The sequence below is a fragment of the Tasmannia lanceolata genome, unplaced genomic scaffold (genome assembly GCF_043159265.1).
Source record: "Tasmannia lanceolata isolate RefF3 unplaced genomic scaffold, GAP_Taslan_0.1 ptg000037l, whole genome shotgun sequence".
Classification (NCBI taxonomy): domain Eukaryota; kingdom Viridiplantae; phylum Streptophyta; class Magnoliopsida; order Canellales; family Winteraceae; genus Tasmannia; species Tasmannia lanceolata.
The window spans coordinates 19864957-19884460 of record NW_027518714.1 but is presented as its reverse complement, the minus strand read 5'-3'; the positions used below and the strand labels follow the sequence as shown (position 1 = coordinate 19884460).

Sequence of the window (19504 nt, the reverse complement as noted above, 5' to 3'; positions counted from 1 at the left end):
GAGGCCTGGGTATCAGAATGTTTTGCAAGGGAACAAGGGAAGGTGGCTTGGTCTCCTACGTTTCGCAGAGACTTCTTTGTTAGGGAGTTAAGCTCTTACAGCGCCCTCCTCTCCTTATTGGACTCATTCTTCATCAAGTCTTCGGGCGTAGATCGTCGGATTTGGATTTGGAATCCTTCGGAGATATTTTCAGTCAAATCTTTTTATAACCATCTGATCCCTTCTTTAGTGGAGCATGTGTCCTCCTCGGTTTGGAGACAATCTTGCCCTCCGAGAGTTGCTTTCTTTGGGTGGTCGGTTAGCCGGGGCCGCATTCAAACTATGGATTTTTTGAGGAAGCGAGGAATGTGGTTGGTAGATCACTGTCCTCTATGTTTATCCGCTGGGGAATCCATTGACCACCTTTTCATACACTGTAAGGTTGCTCGCCATATTTGGGGTCTTATTTTTTCTCGTTTTGGAATCAGTTGGGTCCCCTCCAACTCTATGGCTGAATTCATTCAGAGTTGGGCCTGGACTCCTTGGAAAAGGAAAGGCAGAACTCTGTGGAAGATGTGTCTCCTGGCCTCATGGTGGTTCTTGTGGAAAGAGAGGAATGCTCGTATCTTTGAAGGGAAGGCTAGATCTCCCTATTGGATTTATATTCAGTTGATAGCTGCGGTCATATCCTGGGCTCGAAGCCTTCCTCTGTTTCGTTTTGTTTCAGCTTTCGACATCTGGGAAGGATGGTCAATCATATGCTTGGAATCGGCTACCAAAGTGAAAATCCTCCCCTCCTGGATTCCTCCTCCTCCGGGGTCCCTGAAGCTTAACTTTAACGGATCGTCTATCGGCAATCCAGGAGTGGCAGGAGTAGGGGGGTTATGTAGAAACCACAAAGGGGAAGTCCTCTGGGCCTACTCGGGGCCTATCGGAGTGGCAGACTCAAACGAGGCAGAGGTCCGAGCCGTTCATAGCGGGCTTCTTTCGATGCCTAGTCTGGAGTGCGACAAAATTATCGTCGAAGGGGATTCCTTAAATGTTATTCGCTGGCTTTCGGGTGCCGCTTCTCCCCCCTGGCGATTTTTGCCTTTCTTAGAGGAAATAGAGGACAGAGCTAAGGGCTCCTCAATACTTTTTCGCCATGTCAGGAGATCTGCCAATGCGGAAGCAGACACCCTTGCCAAGAAAGGAGTCCTTCGGGCCGCGTTTGAGTGCTTTGACTATCTACCTCCTTGAATTATTGTACTGCTATCTTTGTATTATCTTTGTTCCTCCAGGACCACCTCGGTTCTGTTTTTACATATATATATATATATATATATATTCTATTGCCCTTTTCAAAAAAAATAATGTATTGTACTCTTTAGATATCTTAATACTCTAAATATTTCATTCTAGTGCTCAGAGTTAGGATAACTGGTAAATCTACTTAAATTACTTACAGCATATGCTATATCAGGTCTAGTACATGTCATTGCATATATTAGACTCCCAATAATTTTAGCATAATCAGGTTGATTAACAGATTTACCATTATTCTTCTCTAATTTTAATTAAAGTCAATGAGTATACCACTTGGTTCACAATCAAAACAATTAAATTTTCTTAACACTTTCTCTATGTAATGAGATTGTGTTAAAATAATTTTTCCACTTTCTCTTATTACCTTAATTCCCAAGATCACATTTGTAGGACCTAAGTCCTTAATTTCAAACACTTGGGAAATGTACTATTTGGTTTCATTTATTAATTCAATATTTGAAGCAAAGATTAATAAATCATCAACATAAAGAGTTATAACAATACATGAACTACCAGTACCTTTAGTAAACATGCAATTTTCTACTTTATTACTCTTAAAACCAAACTTCTTAATTTCTTGTTTGAATTTCTTATTCCATTGTCTAGGTGCTTGTTTTAGACCTTATAATGATTTGTTCATTTACAAACCTTATTCTCTTGTCCAGTTTCAACATAACCGTCAAGTACCGTGCTAGCGGTACCAACCTTAATAATTGATCCAACAGCAGACCACTTTTTCGGAGTCTTATGTTTGATCAAATATCAACGGCAGTACTTCTGAGATACTGCCCCACAAGGGACTTCAAGGTCGGACACCATATAATCTCCCTATAAGGCGCAGGCAAACACCGTGATTTATTCATTTCGTTTCTACTTTTAACAGGGTGTCATATTTAGTTCACGGCCCCTTGATTTGCACTCCCATTCACTAATATAAATACTCAAGCCCAAACTTATGTTTGGATTACCGTAGTAAGGAATTGAAATCAAGATAACCTATTCTGTTTCACATCTAAACAGAATGGAAAAAATTAACATAAAAAAATTAATTTAATGGATCTCTAATAAAAATTCCTTTCTGGCAGGGTGGAATTAGAAAACTATCTCTTGGGGACAGGAAACAGATTTGCCATATTTCTCCCTTTTAATTTCGCCTCGGTGTCAATTCTGCCTCCCTGTTTCTGTTCATGTTTTTTGAACCAAATGCCGGAATCTATTGGAATAAGAATAAGATGGCCATTCCAGCAGGGCAATCCAAAAGTACATTTACCCCCAAAATGATACCTCTTTCACTTTGCTTACTTAAGCTTTAGGTCTATCTCAGTTACAGAAAATCACCAAGAGGTCCTCTCCCATAAACCATATTCTGACTTAATGGAGACCATTGTGATCTTCGTAAAGACAAATGATGAGATCCAATTCGATCCAACTTAATCAGGAAAAAGCAACAAGGCAAAACATTTCTGTTGGGGGTTACCACGCAAAAGCAAGATCCCACATCGGATAAGTTAAGAGATGTGGATGGTCTTATAAGGATTTGGGCATCCTTTCCTTAATGGCTAGCTTTTAAGGGTGAGTTTTACCCGGATCCCAACAAAAGGTATCAGAGCTAGGGCGTGGTAACCCCGGTGTACCTTCCGAGGACGAAAAAGCCCCTTGGGGAAGATCTCGGTAACCCCAATGTGCCTCCGAGGATGGTGAAATTCCCTTGGAGAAGATCTCGTTGTTCCCACGTTGTCACCGCATGGAGGGGCGAGATTGTTGGGAGTTCGAAGTTCCAGGCAAAAGCAAGATCTCACATCGGAAAAGTTAAGAGATGTGGATGGGCTTATAAGGATTTGGCCACCCCTTATTGGCTAGATTTTGAGGGTGAGTTCTACCCGGGTCCCAACAATTTCCGTAAGATTACATGTACGTAAATTGGGATTGGCTAGCCATTTTGAGGCTGGCTTTTGCATGTTCACTGCTTGAGGATAAATTCACCCCCTTTACTCTTGAGGATAAATTCACCCCTTTAACGTTTTTCTATGACTAAAGCAAGGCTTGTACAACCAAATGACCAACAAAAGTTACTCAGATAATTGATTAAGAGAAGTGAAGTGCGCGGACACTATACCAGAGAAAGAGAAAGCAAAGTTACTTGAATTCTTAATGAAGAGAATGCTTCAAAGAAAGGTTGAAGATGATCTGCCAGTGTTGCTATGCCTACTCTTAAGCATAGAAGAACAGCGCAATGGATTTTTTGTAACAGAGTTGCAGACAATTATTGCTGTCAAGAAAGAGAGTATGTATTAAAGTTGTAATAAGAAGGGGTTTTGTTAATTTTCACCCACTACTATCGCTAAGCTATCAGTTATTCCAATTTAACAGGACATATCTGAAATAAAGTTCATTCTCTATTTACAAACTGTTGGAGAGTTATTGAACAAGCATTAAATTAAGGACAAGTAGAAAAGAAGATGCAAGAAATGAGAACAATATCATTTATCCTTTGTAATTTTATTTTTTTGTTTTTCCTTCTCCACCCCTCATTCTCATCTTTCTTTTGCCTTATATTTTTCTTGGTGAGAGTTATGTTTTATCTCTATGGATGATGATGTTTTTGGTTTTGCGCTTTGCTTTATAGGCTTTGAGTAAGGTTGGTAGAAGAAGAAATTAGAAGACTGTAAGAGCATCCTGGAAGAGTAGTTTCCCTTAAAATTCTTTGTTTCCCTTTGTTCAAATAGATATATTAATGAAAGCCAGGGTTTAGACATTCTAATCATGCACAATTACTAACCCTTGTTCAAATAGGCATTATAATACAACTAGGATTTATATATTTCAATCAAGTGCATTTACTAACCCTTGTTCAATCAAAAGCATATATATAAGTTATGGTTAGAGTTTACCAATTACCACACGTGCAAAAGAAGAAGGAGAAAGATAGAAAAGAAGAGCCATCCACAAGAAACACAAGATTTTTATAGGGGTCCGGTCTATCACAAGACCTACTCCACTCTTCCAAGTTTTCCTCCTTGGATGATCCACTAAAGTTGGGATTCTTGAATGGCTAATCACCAAGCCGTACACCACAACTTCTCCAACTCCAAAGGGCACACACCCTTTCTGCACGAAGCCTTGCAAGGGACACTCCCTCTTACATGATTCATCTTTGTTAACGGGCCGAACCGGAGAACCTGACAATGTCTTCACAATTTTAAACGGGCCGAAGAGAAGACCCTCAATGAAGAATAAATAAAATGAAAACCACTCAATGCTTCTTAATAGGTGGATTACGACATTGTAAGGTCACAATCACTCCAAAGAAAAATAAAAATGTAAAGCCTATGGAGTTCCTCTTGATAAGATGTGGAAATACAAGTTTAAAGAGGTTTTGATTTTGATTTGAAAGTTTAAGCTCAAAAAGATGGGATTTGATCTTTCAAAAATGTTCAAAAGCTTGGTTAGAAAGGTTTGGATAATGTATATATAGCCTACAAGGAAATATGACCGTTTGGGGGTAAAACCGTAAAAAACTAGGTTGAAATAGTCAACCTGCGCAAACCCCAACGGCTCTTTTTCCAGGCTGCGGCGGTTGACCGAGGCATGGCGGTCGCCCGCCCTTATCGGGTTCTCTTTTTTAAATTCAAATTTTAAACCGGCACGGTCGACCGGCCCTGTGGCGGTCGCCTGGCGAGGGCATTATGTTTGAATACAATTTCAGCTCAAAAACACTATTCTGGTCGACCGACCCATGGCGGTCGCCCGCCCAAACCATGACGGATTGTTTCTGTTTTGACAGAAGCAATTCTGCGGTCACCTGGCTAACCCCCGGTCGACCGGCCCGCTATTTTCCTGCAATTGCTGAAATTCCAGCAAGCTTGCCGCGGTTGTCCGGGACACCTCGGTCGACCAGTATTGTATAAAATCCCATTTTAACTTTAAAAAGCAAGGGCTTTTGGGCCATGGTCTTTGGGCTTAATTCCTAGGTTTTCAAACACATTTTTGGGTGTATGTATGGTTTACAAAGATATAAAAAGTTAAGTATGAAAATTATTTGAAAACCTATTGAAAGTGCATTCTACATAAAATCAAGAGGACTCTAAATACATTCTAAAAATGAATACCATTGAGTCTTCTTGGAATGTATCAGCTTCTATGCACTTTCTTGGACTTCTTCAGCTTTTGAGTGAACTTCTCAACTGATTTGGATCTTGTGACTTCTCATCCAATCTTCAATGCAAGTTGAAAGGTATATGAGGTGTCACCTTGGCATGTTCAACTCCAAGCTTCTTCTTGACACTTGATAGGGAACTTGTCGGATCGTGAACTTGATCTTCTTAACTTTGAACATCCTCCAAATGATGATGTCTTCACTGTGAGTGCAAGCTCTTGATCATCATGTGTGCGGATCTACAAGCCATGTGTTGAGATGAATTGTGTAATGACGATTACGACATAAAATTCCTGTATATAACACAACACCTCAAAGCAGCACATCAGTCCATAAATTCTAATCAATTTAGTTTGCTAGCATCAAAACAATAATGTAAGGTGAATGTTTGAACCCTTGGAAACCCTTGGGCTTACACTTATAAATGTTAATTTTTCTGTTGCAATAAATATATGTTATCGATATTGGCACTACCGTGTTTTGACAATTTCTCTAACTCACCTTGTCTTTTATTATTTAACAAGCTGTCAAAGGGTTTTACAAATTCTCGTATTGGTGCAAGAAAAGAGGCACGATTTCAATATGTCGGAGTTGAGCTAAGGTAAATCAACCTTGGGCCTTTGTATTGGCAGCTCTTGTACTGAAAAACTACGCATAATGTATAATGTGCGGTGGACCATTATTCCAGTTGCAAAACTGCATTGTTGAACTATTTTAATTTGAAGTTAGAACTTTAGAATGGAGAATGAACGCATCTCATTTGCAAGCAAAGAGGCAATGAGCCTGAAGATTCTTCATTTAAGATTATAATATGGAATATAATGAGGATAATATGTTGGAAAGAATGTATCATAAATAATTTATGAAGATATCAAATTTAATTTAAGTTGGGCCAGCCTGTTTTGAGCAAATGGCCCAAGCACATCTTTAGAATCTTAAGGAAATTTATATCCATATTTTCATCCAGTACGCTTGGTCCCCTCAGTTGAGGTACTATTTTCTAAACCTTTTCAGTATCTTGGAAATCCTCTTTAGAATTTCTAAAATTGTGATCCATACAAAAATGAAATATAATATTTGTGATTTTTTGAGATGGTGGTACTTCCTTATTTTGCTGACATAAGAGAGAAGATTCTCTGGAACATTCATATTATTTTTGGAACTTTTGATAATTTGGAATGAGGGAAATTTTGAAATTAAAAAAAAGCATCATCATTAGCAATATAATCCACCACATTATTGTTGAGGTGTCTGAAGGAGCCCTAAAGATTGACAGTTATAAGGATGTCTTTCCTAAGTTGTCTGATATCTGATTGGGACTACGTCTACCAAACTTAAGTCCCCCTTGTTATATATCGTGATGCATGGATCTTGGTATACAAAACACCTAAGTGTGGTACCCTGATCCCGCGAGGGAGGGTGGGGCGCGAGCCGCCGCGCGCTCTCTCTTGGTCTCTCGTATCCACGCGATTGGCGTGTGCATTTTAATGTTGATTTGAATTAATCTTTCCTGTGAACTTGGGATCACTAAGGCAATCCGAATTCCACATGAAAGAGACTGACAGAGTCGCCACCTAGATGTGGGATCTAGGACCCGTAATTAACCAGAAATCTAGACTCGCTACCTGGTTACGAGAATGGAAGGTATGGGGAGTTATCCGCCACATGCACCATTCCTGCCCGATAATCGGTCTTCGATTCCAAAAGCTAATTCTTTTAAATTTATTTTAAATGGCTCATTCAACTCTATGTTAATGTGCGAACTAAGTGACATGCATCCTAAAATCTAATTTCAATGGGAATCCTAAATGTGTATCTTGATTTATTAATTTGTCTGGGTTCAAGCTAAGTGAAAGTTCTCCTAGAATTCTAATTTCATGGAAAGCCCTAAATGATTTGATTAAGCATTTACAAGAAAATTAATATCCAAAACACCACAATTTGTTATGGTGCCGACTCGCGGGTGGTATGCCGTCAGACATCCAAGCTGCCTACGTACCCAAGCCTCACTGGGATCAGAGTCGACGTAGTTCGGTGCATTTAAGCTAAGCTACATATGCCTAACTCAACTAGGACACCGATCTAGACGGGATTGACTGTTTCAACAGTTTTAAGAGAAGTTATTTAATTCAAGTTGAGGATTTTATTATCTTAGGATTTCATCGAAGATGCTATATGATCCTATCTAAATGCAAGTTGTCCCTTAGACTAATGCAGGTTAGCCTACATCCTAGTTTACTAGGCTTGTCCTAGGGGAAAAACTGGATGACTAGTGTAACTTGACCTATGGCACGGTTGCTATACATAGCAAGCGTCCGTGATGAGGCTGGACTCCTAACTCTAGGACTCCCTAAAACTTAGGACACAACACGACACGACACCATTGTTCCTAAATTGGGCTCTAAGGGTTCTTACGACGGAAACCATAATCCAATGGTTCCGAGAGACACGAGATGAATCGAGATGATGAATAGTGTGAGGGAATGGGAAAGATAGAGAAAGGTGCGACTGAACTTGGGAGTGCCAAATTGCCTACGTACCCCGTGATGGGGATCAAGCCACACGTAGTTCCACTGGGGAGGTTGCTTGGATTTTGGAAAACAGGTTTGGTATTTGGATCAGGAATCGGGTTTGTATTTGAGCATTGGACTTGAGATTCAAAAACATTGATATAGCAATGGGATTTTGGAATTGGGAATTTGCATCAAAGAATTGAGCATATTGGAATCATCAAGGGTTTGAATTTTCGGAATTCAAAGTGGGCGGGCTTATGAGATTCGGCCAAATGGATTCAGACATGCGACTCGGATTGTGTTGGGATATGACTTGGTTGGATTGGGTTAATGGTTAGGGTCAAGTGAGTCGGGTCTAAGTTAGGAGCAAACCCGAGACTAGCCATGGTCTAACTAGGAGGAAGCAGGGTACAAACCAGGGTGCGGACCAGGGTGCACCAGGGTGCGAACCAGCAGGGAACCAGGGTGCGAACCAGCAGGGAACCAGGGTGCGAACCAGCAGGGGAACCAGGGTGCAACCAGCAGGGAACCTGGGTGCAACCAGCAGCGAACCTGGGTGCAACCAGGGTCTAACCAGAGTGCGAACCAGCAGGGAACCAGGGTGCGAACCAATATCGAACCAGGGTGCGAACCTGTAGGGAACCAGGGTGCAACCAGCAGGGAAGCAGGGTGCGAACCAGTAGGGAACCAGGGTGCGAACCAGTAGGGAACCAGGGTGCAACCAGCAGGGAACCAGGGTGCGAATCAGTAGGGAACCAGGGTGCAACCAGCATCGAACCTGGGTGCAACCAGCAGCGAACCTGGGTGCAACCAGGGTCTAACCAGAGGCTAACCAGGGGGAAAACAGACCCTACATGCTTCCTAACATGGTTTTTCTTTTAAAGTAAAAGATATGCATGAAAACAGACCCTACATAGAATTGAAATAAATGCCTACCTCTTTGGAAACCCACTTTGTGTTTGATTTTTCTTTGATGGTAATTCCTTGAAGATGATTCCTTGCTTGATAATGACTGCTTTTGATATATATCACCCAACGTATAAAATCACCCGATCCGGCAAGGATGGCCGAGCCCTTGAAGAGATGAGGGAGAGGGATGAATTTTCTAAGAGAGGGGTTCTTTTTCTTCTTTTTCTTGGATGGTGGGATGAGAGGGTATTTATAGGAGAATGGGATAGGAGGTTAGGTGAGGTTAGGTGAGGTTAGGTAAGGTTAGGTGAGGTTAGGTGGTTAGGTGAGGTTAGGTGAGGTTAGGTGAGGTTTGGATGGTTAGGATGAGAGGAGAGGTTAGGTGAGGTTAGGTGAGGTTTGGATGGTTAGGATGAGAGGAGAGGTTAGGTGGTTTTGGATGGTTAGACCCAGGTCAAGATCTGCCATTGATCTAACGATTTACGGAAATCGGGTCTCGGAATGGAATCAGGGTTCGGGCTATGAAGTGACCCTATCTTATTTTGTCCCGATTGATGATCCGTAAAGTCAGATCAAGATATTAATGACCTAAAACATATATTAGGTTATTGTTGGTTAAAGTAAAGCAAAATGTGGGTGTCTACAGATGCCCCTCTTTGGTAGAGACGACGTAGTCATCGAATACCAAAGTTAAAATGACAGAACCATTTTGCGTAACTTTAATCGACAAAGGAACCCCCTAAACACAATGCAACCTAATATAATGCAAGACCTTAGATGAAATCCTAGAATTGGAATGCAATAAAACAAACCCGCTGCGGTGCCGCTGGCAACGAGAGAAATGGGATACCATTTTCAAATGGATTTTCGGAGGGAAAGGAATATCGCTTTTGAACAGCTTCAGAGGAAATGAGACGTCATTTTCAAATGGTCTCAGAGAGAATAATGGATGACTTTTGAAAGATTCTTAATGAAAATGCAGCATCATTTTTGAATGGGCTTGGGCAAGATAAAATACCGTATTTATACGGATTCCAAGGAAATGAGACATCATAGTTGTATGATGTTCAAAGGGTATAAGAGATCATTGTTGTATGGACTTGAAGAGAATGAAATACCGTATTTGTACGGATTCCAAGGAAATGAGACATCATAGTTGTATGATGTTCAAAGGGGATAAGAGACCATAGTTGTATGGACTCGAAGAGAATGAAATACCGTATTTGTACGGATTCCAAGGAAATGAGACATCATAGTTGTATGATGTTCAAAGGGTATAAGAGACCATAGTTGTATGGACTCGAAGAGAATGAAATACCGTATTTGTACGGATTCCAAGGAAATGAGACATCATAGTTGTATGATGTTCAAAGGGTATAAGAGACCATAGTTGTATGGACTCGAAGAGAATGAAATACCGTATTTGTAAGGATTCCAAGGAAATGAGACATCATAGTTGTATGATGTTCAAAGGGGATAAGAGATCAAAGTTGTATGGACTCGAAGAGAATGAAATACCGTATTTGTACGGATTCCAAGGAAATGAGACATCATAGTTGTATGATGTTCAAAGAGGATAAGAGACCATAGTTGTATGGACTTGAAGAGAATGAAATACCGTATTTGTACGGATTCCAAGGAAATGAGACATCATAGTTGTATGATGTTCAAAGGGGATAAGAGACCATAGTTGTATGGACTCGAAGAGAATGAAATACCGTATTTGTACGGATTCCAAGGAAATGAGACATCATAGTTGTATGATGTTCAAAGGGTATAAGAGACCATAGTTGTATGGACTCGAAGAGAATGAAATACCGTATTTGTAAGGATTCCAAGGAAATGAGACATCATAGTTGTATGATGTTCAAAGGGGATAAGAGATCATTGTTGTATGGACTTGAAGAGAATGAAATACCGTATTTGTACGGATTCCAAGGAAATGAGACATCATAGTTGTATGATGTTCAAAGGGGATAAGAGACCATAGTTGTATGGACTCGAAGAGAATGAAATACCGTATTTGTACGGATTCCAAGGAAATGAGACATCATAGTTGTATGATGTTCAAAGGGTATAAGAGACCATAGTTGTATGGACTCGAAGAGAATGAAATACCGTATTTGTACGGATTCCAAGGAAATGAGACATCATAGTTGTATGATGTTCAAAGGGTATAAGAGACCATAGTTGTATGGACTCGAAGAGAATGAAATACCGTATTTGTAAGGATTCCAAGGAAATGAGACATCATAGTTGTATGATGTTCAAAGGGGATAAGAGATCAAAGTTGTATGGACTCGAAGAGAATGAAATACCGTATTTGTACGGATTCCAAGGAAATGAGACATCATAGTTGTATGATGTTCAAAGAGGATAAGAGACCATAGTTGTATGGACTTGAAGAGAATGAAATACCGTATTTGTACGGATTCCAAGGAAATGAGACATCATAGTTGTATGATGTTCAAAGGGGATAAGAGACCATAGTTGTATGGACTCGAAGAGAATGAAATACCGTATTTGTACGGATTCCAAGGAAATGAGACATCATAGTTGTATGATGTTCAAAGGGTATAAGAGACCATAGTTGTATGGACTCGAAGAGAATGAAATACCGTATTTGTAAGGATTCCAAGGAAATGAGACATCATAGTTGTATGATGTTCAAAGGGGATAAGAGACCATAGTTGTATGGACTCGAAGAGAATGAAATACCGTATTTGTACGGATTCCAAGGAAATGAGACATCATAGATGTATGATGTTCAAAGAGGATAAGAGACCATAGTTGTATGGACTCGAAGAAAAGAGGCACCGTTCACAAACGGGCTCAAGGAGAAGACAAGACCATTCACAAATGGACTCGAGAAATGAGGCACCATTCACAAACGGGCTCAAGGAGGACGATACCATTCACAAATGGATTCGAGAAAAGAGGCGCCATTCACAAATGGGCTCAAGGATAAGACAAGACCATTCACAAATGGACTCGAGAAATGAGGCACCATTCACAAACGGGCTCAAGGAGAAGACGAGACCATTCACAAATGGATTCGAGAAATGAGGCACCGTTCACAAACGGGCTCAAGGAGAAGACAAGACCATTCACAAATGGACTCGAGAAATGAGGCACCGTTCACAAACGGGCTCAAAGAGGACACGAGACCATTCACAAATGGACTCAGAAAATGAGGCACCGTTCACAAACGGGCTCAAGGAGAAGATGAGACCATTCACAAATGGACTCAGAGAATGAGACACCGTTCACAAACGGGTTCAAGGAGAAGATGAGACCATTCACAAATGGACTCAGAGAATGAGACACCGTTCACAAACGGGTTCAAGGAGAAGACGAGACCATTCACAAATGGACTTGAGAAATGAGGCCCCGTTCACAAACGGGCTCGAAGAATTTAGAGATTTTTTATGAACTTGAATTTGACGTAGGATTGGATTTTTTTTATTTTTTTTTTTAATTAAGGATTTGGATTTGATAAATTTTTTTATTTTTGGAAAATGAGGTACCGTCCGCAAACGGGCTAAGGAGAAGATGAGACCATTCACAAATGGCCTCGAGAACAGAGGCACCGTTCACAAACGGGCTCAAAGAGGACATTAGAGCATTCACAAATGGACTCAGAGAATGAGAAACCTGTTCACAAACGGGTTCAAGGAGAAGACGAGACCATTCACAAATGGACTCGAGAAATGAGGCACCTTTCACAAAAGGGCTCAAAGAGGACATGAGATTTTTCATGAACTTGAATTTGACGTAAGATTGGATTTGTTTGAATCGGGGATTGGATTTGATGAATTTTGGATTTTTTTTTTTTTTTTTTTTGAACTCAATGAAATCGGGGACATTATAGATCGTGCCCAGTAAAGATATTGGAAACCAAGACTTTGACGAATGATGAGACGACCAACCTTATGAACGAAGAACCATTAGTAACAAGAATGGATTAGGAACACTTTTATGAAACTTCAACAAGATTTTTCTCAATGAGACTGTTGGTCTTGTCTTCTGGGGATTTTGATAACTGAAACCTTGAACAAGATACTTGAAATTGGTAATTTAGAACAACGGCTCTCTAACATGGAAAAGCGGGATCTGTTTTTTGACAGGTGCTTAGATGAACATTTCTTGACCAGGATAGTATTTAACTAACCGGAAGGAAATTCTGAATTTTAATGGTTCATCTTTCTGAGAAATTGGCTCAACCACCATTGCATCTGGGGCTCTTCCAAGCTTAAGGTGCCTTCCTGGGGTATGATCTTTTTACGGAAGCTGGGCTTTCTGATGTTTCTACTTCTGAACTCTTCTGAGTTGATCTTCTTTGAAATGTAGCTGTTTGACTAGATTCTCGAACCCTTTCAGGTATAATTGCAGGGAGCTGCCTAGGCCGGGCCTCCTTCACCAAGACAGTTACATCATTTGGACATAGGAACGACGATTGACTCTTTCTAAAGAGAAAACTTAGATGAAAGGCACTACTCAAAGGATTGAGCAGCCCTGAAGGAGTGAACTTAGAATAACAAAGATTGACTGACTATACTGACAAACACAGTGATGCTTCTGACTTAGTTAATATTTTGTTTGGTAAGTCTATCCTTTCGAGGAATAGTTTTTCAATTGGTAAACACTGGACTTTTTCCTTAAAACAGTAATGCCTCAAGGATTTAATTACGCCCCCTAAGATTGCTTAGCTTCAATGCCCCCAGTTTTGAGGATATCACTTGAATTTGCTTGAACTTCAGTTGATCTTCAGTCTTGATACCAGCTGTAGCCTTCTTATAATGATTCTCTTACCGTGACCAAGTCACCTCTTCGGGGTTTTTAACTTGGCGGACCGCGCTAGCCTTAACTTTTGCCTGAACCACCATTCTAGGTTTTCGATCCAGCAGGCTATCCCCTTAGCTTTTGCCTAAGCCGCCCTTTCGGGTTTTCAACTTAGCAGGGGAATGATCTTAAATTTTGCCTAGACCGCCCTTTCAGGTTTTCAGTCTAGCAGATCTTCAAACTCCGTTCGTTTTCTTATTCATCATTTTTTTTTATTGTGTCTCGGGACCTAGCTCATTAGTTCTGAACACCAGAAGGACTTTATAGGTAGGATAGGGCTTTTCAAAGAATGGCTTAAGGTTCAACAAAGATTTCGACCGAACCTGTGAACAGGTTGCCTACATATCCCAAGGTAGGAATCAGGTCGTGTGTAGGTCAAGGCGAATGCCCCTAGTTTGAAGATCAATTGTTTGAAGGTTAATTGATTTTTTTCCTTTTTTCTTTTCTTTCTGGAACAATTAACTTCTCTTCTTTTGGAACTTGTCCCTCTTTTTTTTTCTGGAACGATTGATTTTTCTTTTTCTTTTTTTTTTGAATCGACCGAACTCGGTTTAACCGAGCTGCCTACGTACCCCAGTGTAGGGATCAGGTCTCGCGTAGTTCGGGGGAATGCCCCAAGTTTGATGGGTTTTCAAGAAAATTTGATTTAGGCTCGAAGGGTTTGCAAATCGGTATTCTTTTGACATTGGGTTTTGATTTTGGGATTTAATCGGCCAAAGGAGGCCTTTCGATGTTCAGATTGGGAATCGATCTAGGTTACTAGAGTCCCTCTGGTACTGATTATTTTTTTTTTCTCTTTTGTTTTTTTTTTTTTTTCGCGGAGTTTGACGGCATTTCCAGGTAAGAGATAATGGATCTTCTTCTTTCAAGATTCTAATACGTGCTTTTGACTTTCATAGAGCGAAACTTGTTCTTTGACATCCTCCATCTATGGATTCGTACTCTCGATATCTGATGATCACTTTTCATTGTTTGCTCTTGAACTTTTCATCTTGAATTTGTTGGCTTTATGTTATGAATTTGAGAACCAAGGTCATTGATTAGAAATATGAAAGTTGTTTCCACTCTATGCCCCTTGTATAGCATATATCTTCTCACTTTCTTCATTTTCTTTGAGCTTTCCATCTATGTCTTGCCCCTGGTATCGGTTGTAGCTTTTCTAGACAATCTTCTTATTCTTGAAATAATTTTATCAATTCTTCACACTCTTTAGAGGGTAATGTATTTTCAATCGGCATTCACTGAATCAAAGTTTCAGTGCCAGTGTTTATCATTTCAATTTCATCTTTGAAAGGTTGGGATTGGCGCTCCTCCTCTCGTTCAAGTAATTGCTGTGACTCAAGTGGAGTTTCGTCAATTTTGTCCTCATTTGAGGAGGGAGTCTTATTTTAAGATCAGAAGCACACTTAAGAAACAGACACAAGTGAACTTTTTGGAACTGACTGAAATTTTATTTAAAGAAAAGCTATTACATCAGACGACCTATCCTGAACATGCTCAGGATTCACAACTCTAAATAAGAAAGGGAAACAGAAGATAACTTGCCTGGACTAGGCATTGACCTTTAACTGTAAGACCGGACTCAACAATTATACTGACCATGATGACTGACTCAACATAAAATAGTAAGTGACTAAAACTTTAACTGCTGCAACTGTTTGGCGTTGAAGGCTCGGCGAAGGCTGGTTCGTTCTGAACATCATCATGGCTGATACTTTCAATTTTGGACAATGATGACTGATTCGCATAGGGGAATGCCCCTAGCTCAAGGATTCTGAGAGTGAACTCTGAAGGACTTAGCAAAATAATCTTGAAAAGGTAGCCCCTAGAGGAGGAAGAGACCAGGGGTACAAGCAAGATTGGATTATCTGGACCAGGCATGATCAGATCATGAGAATGCATAATAGAAAGATTGTGAGATTCTGCATCTGCCAGTTAGGGGATGGCATGAAGATACGATCGAATCGTATGACAGAAGAACGAAAGACGCACGATCAAAAGATTAGATGAGATAGCATAAGATTGCTTTCAACGGATAGATCATGAATGACTAATCCTATGAGATTTTTGGAAATGATGGGATTTATATCCTAACCCAAAGGGAAATTTTTTTTTTTTTTTTTTTCACATTTTATCAGTGTTACCTGAAGGCATCAACCCTAATCCTAATCTATCGGAGTGGAGAGAGAATCTCGACTCATGCCTTTGTTCGTGTATCTAAGGACCGATCGTAGCCATTGGAAGATGGACTACGGCCTAATCTAGACACAAATAGGTAGAATATCCTACACTAGGCTCACACACGTGATGCACATGTGTTCGTATATTACATGCATGTGTGGGTTAATCTAGGGGTAAGACCAAGAGTTCCCTTAGCGCGAATCCATGTTCGATATACTGTACCAGTGTCCGGCGTATCAGTACGTGAACAAGGGATCCGTTTACGTACCATAAAGGTACTAGGCTAAGGGTGGAATGCTTCTCTAGCACAGAGGCACCAGGTGATGAAATCCCAGTCAACCATGCTAGATAACACTCCGGGTTCCTAAAATAGGATGTGTGTGCACGTGAGATGCATGGTTTAGATGCAAGTGATGTAAGTGTGTGCAATATGTTTGCGCAATCTATGATGCCTTCAGGTTTTGTTAAATTAAGTTTGAGTAAAATGTGATGAGAAAATAAAACAAGACAAACTAATCTAACAAGTATAGAGTTTTTATGAGCCATTTAAAATTAAATTCAAATGAATTATCTTTTGAAGTTTTAATGAAGTTAGGTGATCCCCAGCAGAGTCGCCAGACTGTGGTACCCTGATCCCGCGAGGGAGGGTGGGGCGCGAGCCGCCGCGCGCTCTCTCTTGGTCTCTCGTATCCACGCGATTGGCGTGTGCATTTTAATGTTGATTTGAATTAATCTTTCCTGTGAACTTGGGATCACTAAGGCAATCCGAATTCCACATGAAAGAGACTGACAGAGTCGCCACCTAGATGTGGGATCTAGGACCCGTAATTAACCAGAAATCTAGACTCGCTACCTGGTTACGAGAATGGAAGGTATGGGGAGTTATCCGCCACATGCACCATTCCTGCCCGATAATCGGTCTTCGATTCCAAAAGCTAATTCTTTTAAATTTATTTTAAATGGCTCATTCAACTCTATGTTAATGTGCGAACTAAGTGACATGCATCCTAAAATCTAATTTCAATGGGAATCCTAAATGTGTATCTTGATTTATTAATTTGTCTGGGTTCAAGCTAAGTGAAAGTTCTCCTAGAATTCTAATTTCATGGAAAGCCCTAAATGATTTGATTAAGCATTTACAAGAAAATTAATATCCAAAACACCACAATTTGTTATGGTGCCGACTCGCGGGTGGTATGCCGTCAGACATCCAAGCTGCCTACGTACCCAAGCCTCACTGGGATCAGAGTCGACGTAGTTCGGTGCATTTAAGCTAAGCTACATATGCCTAACTCAACTAGGACACCGATCTAGACGGGATTGACTGTTTCAACAGTTTTAAGAGAAGTTATTTAATTCAAGTTGAGGATTTTATTATCTTAGGATTTCATCGAAGATGCTATATGATCCTATCTAAATGCAAGTTGTCCCTTAGACTAATGCAGGTTAGCCTACATCCTAGTTTACTAGGCTTGTCCTAGGGGAAAAACTGGATGACTAGTGTAACTTGACCTATGGCACGGTTGCTATACATAGCAAGCGTCCGTGATGAGGCTGGACTCCTAACTCTAGGACTCCCTAAAACTTAGGACACAACACGACACGACACCATTGTTCCTAAATTGGGCTCTAAGGGTTCTTACGACGGAAACCATAATCCAATGGTTCCGAGAGACACGAGATGAATCGAGATGATGAATAGTGTGAGGGAATGGGAAAGATAGAGAAAGGTGCGACTGAACTTGGGAGTGCCAAATTGCCTACGTACCCCGTGATGGGGATCAAGCCACACGTAGTTCCACTGGGGAGGTTGCTTGGATTTTGGAAAACAGGTTTGGTATTTGGATCAGGAATCGGGTTTGTATTTGAGCATTGGACTTGAGATTCAAAAACATTGATATAGCAATGGGATTTTGGAATTGGGAATTTGCATCAAAGAATTGAGCATATTGGAATCATCAAGGGTTTGAATTTTCGGAATTCAAAGTGGGCGGGCTTATGAGATTCGGCCAAATGGATTCAGACATGCGACTCGGATTGTGTTGGGATATGACTTGGTTGGATTGGGTTAATGGTTAGGGTCAAGTGAGTCGGGTCTAAGTTAGGAGCAAACCCGAGACTAGCCATGGTCTAACTAGGAGGAAGCAGGGTACAAACCAGGGTGCGGACCAGGGTGCACCAGGGTGCGAACCAGCAGGGAACCAGGGTGCGAACCAGCAGGGAACCAGGGTGCGAACCAGCAGGGGAACCAGGGTGCAACCAGCAGGGAACCTGGGTGCAACCAGCAGCGAACCTGGGTGCAACCAGGGTCTAACCAGAGTGCGAACCAGCAGGGAACCAGGGTGCGAACCAATATCGAACCAGGGTGCGAACCTGTAGGGAACCAGGGTGCAACCAGCAGGGAAGCAGGGTGCGAACCAGTAGGGAACCAGGGTGCGAACCAGTAGGGAACCAGGGTGCAACCAGCAGGGAACCAGGGTGCGAATCAGTAGGGAACCAGGGTGCAACCAGCATCGAACCTGGGTGCAACCAGCAGCGAACCTGGGTGCAACCAGGGTCTAACCAGAGGCTAACCAGGGGGAAAACAGACCCTACATGCTTCCTAACATGGTTTTTCTTTTAAAGTAAAAGATATGCATGAAAACAGACCCTACATAGAATTGAAATAAATGCCTACCTCTTTGGAAACCCACTTTGTGTTTGATTTTTCTTTGATGGTAATTCCTTGAAGATGATTCCTTGCTTGATAATGACTGCTTTTGATATATATCACCCAACGTATAAAATCACCCGATCCGGCAAGGATGGCCGAGCCCTTGAAGAGATGAGGGAGAGGGATGAATTTTCTAAGAGAGGGGTTCTTTTTCTTCTTTTTCTTGGATGGTGGGATGAGAGGGTATTTATAGGAGAATGGGATAGGAGGTTAGGTGAGGTTAGGTGAGGTTAGGTAAGGTTAGGTGAGGTTAGGTGGTTAGGTGAGGTTAGGTGAGGTTAGGTGAGGTTTGGATGGTTAGGATGAGAGGAGAGGTTAGGTGAGGTTAGGTGAGGTTTGGATGGTTAGGATGAGAGGAGAGGTTAGGTGGTTTTGGATGGTTAGACCCAGGTCAAGATCTGCCATTGATCTAACGATTTACGGAAATCGGGTCTCGGAATGGAATCAGGGTTCGGGCTATGAAGTGACCCTATCTTATTTTGTCCCGATTGATGATCCGTAAAGTCAGATCAAGATATTAATGACCTAAAACATATATTAGGTTATTGTTGGTTAAAGTAAAGCAAAATGTGGGTGTCTACACTAAGTTGTCTGATATCTGATTGGGACTACGTCTACCAAACTTAAGTCCCCCTTGTTATATATCGTGATGCATGGATCTTGGTATACAAAACACTTTATATACAGAAAAAATTTCCAACCAAAATGTACCACAGAAAAACTTGTACAATAAAAATTTCCCGTGCAAAAAAAAACAAATGACAGAGCAAAGAAACACTTGTAGTAAACGTAAGACTTTCTTAACAGAGCAGTTCACTTATAACTTCTTAAGATGATCATTGGTAGAAGGAACTTGGTCATGTCATCGTGAGTGTCGTCATGCCGAATGCAAACCGCATATGTCTT

At 41.0% G+C, this 19504-nt stretch overlaps 2 long non-coding RNA genes across 2 annotated transcripts; both read right to left on the bottom strand.

Moving 5' to 3' along the window:
- Window positions 1-4216: 4216 nt before the first annotated feature.
- LOC143862411 (uncharacterized) lies at window positions 4217-9623 on the bottom strand. Its single transcript, XR_013240291.1, has 3 exons — window positions 8890-9623; window positions 5394-5733; window positions 4217-4463 (listed from the first exon to the last, which is right to left on the bottom strand). It is a non-coding gene; the product is annotated as an uncharacterized LOC143862411 (long non-coding RNA).
- A 4502-nt stretch (window positions 9624-14125) lies between these two features.
- LOC143861919 (uncharacterized) lies at window positions 14126-19135 on the bottom strand. The gene is made up of 2 exons (XR_013240071.1): window positions 18563-19135; window positions 14126-15572 (listed from the first exon to the last, which is right to left on the bottom strand). It is a non-coding gene; the product is annotated as an uncharacterized LOC143861919 (long non-coding RNA).
- Window positions 19136-19504: the final 369 nt, after the last annotated feature.